This window comes from Schistocerca serialis, unplaced genomic scaffold (assembly GCF_023864345.2).
Source record: "Schistocerca serialis cubense isolate TAMUIC-IGC-003099 unplaced genomic scaffold, iqSchSeri2.2 HiC_scaffold_1169, whole genome shotgun sequence".
In the NCBI taxonomy this organism is placed as follows: domain Eukaryota; kingdom Metazoa; phylum Arthropoda; class Insecta; order Orthoptera; family Acrididae; genus Schistocerca; species Schistocerca serialis.
Genome location: NW_026047369.1, coordinates 162,501 through 165,000, shown reverse-complemented (window position 1 = coordinate 165,000; position 2,500 = coordinate 162,501). Strand labels below are relative to the sequence as shown.

Below are 2,500 nucleotides of genomic sequence, written 5' to 3'. Positions count from 1 at the left end.
CGGACGAGCCGACCGATTGGTTTTGATCTAATAAAAGCGTCCCTTCCATCTCTGGTCGGGACTCTGTTTGCATGTATTAGCTCTAGAATTACCACAGTTATCCAAGTAACGTGGGTACGATCTAAGGAACCATAACTGATTTAATGAGCCATTCGCGGTTTCACCTTAATGCGGCTTGTACTGAGACATGCATGGCTTAATCTTTGAGACAAGCATATGACTACTGGCAGGATCAACCAGGGAGCTGCGTCAACTAGAGCTGAGCAGCCGGCCGCCCGGGAGTGTGTCCCGGGGGCCCGCGCGAACACGCAAGCGTCCGCTCAATTATTCTGCAAACAGGAGGAGGCTGAGCTCCCCTGCACAATACACCTCGAAACCCTCTCAGGTCCCGGCGGCGCGCAGCGCCGTCCTAAGTACTTGGTCGGGTTCGAGAGAGGCGCAATCGCCCGGAGTTTGGCGAGTAGACGCTTTAGGTGCGACCACCCGTGCTCCCAACTGAGCTTGCCGCTGCCGACAGAGGCCCGGGAGCGTGCTGTCGTGGCATTGCCGGCGGGAGACAACACGCGCCACCTACGGTGGCCGGCAGCTCCAACGCCAGCGCCACAGAAGGACAAAAGCCCCACTTGGGTGCCGAAGCGAACTCTCCCAGCACAGCGCACGCGCCAACACGTCCGCACAGCTGCGATACAATCCACCTGCGAGAACCGCAGAGGCGACCGAGCAGCAGACGGCGTCGCGGCGCCGAGCGCCGGGCGGCGGCGCATCCTCAGCGCACACAGTCCTCAATCGGACCAGCACACTGCAGATGTCCACCGCGCTTCGCACCGGGCCCGCGAGGACCTACTTTGGCCGCACGGCGCCGCGTGCAGGGTGCGCCGGCGCGCAGCTACGCCGCCTGCCGCCTCCGTCGGCCGGCGCGCCTGCCACTGGCCGCCCCCACCAGCCGGCTGTAGCGCGTGCGCCCACGCACCGCGCGGCCAGCACGCCGGGAGGCCCCCCCTCACCGGCCGGGGACGGTCCCACCCAGCCACCGCCGCGTATCGCTTCACACCCACATGCCATTCACGTTCGTGGGCATGGTGGGTATCGCTGAAACAACCGGTTGGTAGCTCAACCGATCGTCGCCATCACTGATTCACCTCTAGCGAGAACAACCGCACCACAACGGTTTACCAGTTCTTCATTTGCGTAACGTCACCAGCAAACGTAGACGTCCATCGCCATTTGCAAATTCAACGATTGTTGCATGCCTGTGTCAGGTGTCACGACACACTATGTCTGCCCACATACACGCAACAACATGTGCACGCTTCGCGAACACGTGGAAGGTGGCCCCCGTACGTATGCGATGTCCATTGCGCGAACGACTGTCAACCGGCCTCTGTCGCATGTCGCAGATGTGGAACGCAGTGCACCATGCTATCACGGTGTGTGAGAAGAGACGACTACGTCTGACAACACGCGCCACTACATCAACAGACGGCTCATGCCGATCGCCATCCACGGCATACCATACTGCAATCCAGCTCTTATAGGGAGACGACATGTAGCTGAGTGCACAATATTTGGACCGTATGGTTCGCCGTTGTTGGCGCAGTCGTGGTACGGTCACACATGTACCACGATGTATCATTCAGTACATGAGGACCAATGTGCAGTACAGTGTGTGATTTGGACGTACAACATCAGCGGACAGTTGACACAAGCCGTACCACAACGTAGGCTGTGCTTCGCCATGCGAATGCCAATGAACAACTGCGAAGGGCATTGAGCATGTACGTCCTGCTGCCATCCGCATTACAGTGTATAGCTGCAAGGTGTTTAACATGAAGCGATACTCTGGGGACCGGGCAGTGCGAGTAGCAAACTATATTGCGGGGGTTGCAGTTAGGCAACACTACACTAATTTAACGCGTCGTATGACAATTACAGAGCAGGTTAAGGCCCAACGTGTGTTGGGTTAAGGCCCAACGTGTGTTGGGTTAAGGCCCAACGTGTGTTGGGTTAAGGCCCAACGTGTGTTGGGTTAAGGCCCAACGTGTGTTGGGTTAAGGCCCAACGTGTGTTGGGTTAAGGCCCAACGTGTGTTGGGTTAAGGCCCAACGTGTGTTGGGTTAAGGCCCAACGTGTGTTGGGTTAAGGCCCAACGTGTGTTGGGTTAAGGCCCAACGTGTGTTGGGTTAAGGCCCAACGTGTGTTGGGTTAAGGCCCAACGTGTGTTGGGTTAAGGCCCAACGTGTGTTGGGTTAAGGCGCAACGTGTGTTGGGTTAAGGCGCAACGTGTGTTGGGTTAAGGCGCAACGTGTGTTGGGTTAAGGCGCAACGTGTGTTGGGTTAAGGCGCAACGTGTGTTGGGTTAAGGCGCAACGTGTGTTGGGTTAAGGCGCAACGTGTGTTGGGTTAAGGCGCAACGTGTGTTGGGTTAAGGCGCAACGTGTGTTGGGTTAAGGCGCAACGTGTGTTGGGTTAAGGCGCAACATAGGTTAGGTTAAGGCGCAAC

The 2,500-nt window shown here is 57.7% G+C and overlaps 1 non-coding gene across 1 annotated transcript in view; it reads right to left on the bottom strand.

Moving 5' to 3' along the window:
• LOC126433592 (small subunit ribosomal RNA) overlaps positions 1-243 on the bottom strand; it is a 1,910-nt gene extending 1,667 nt beyond the window's left edge. The window contains exon 1 of the ribosomal RNA XR_007578604.1: positions 1-243. This exon is cut by the window's left edge and continues 1,667 nt beyond it. This is a non-coding gene — a ribosomal RNA (small subunit ribosomal RNA).
• Between the last annotated feature and the right edge of the window lie 2,257 nt (positions 244-2,500).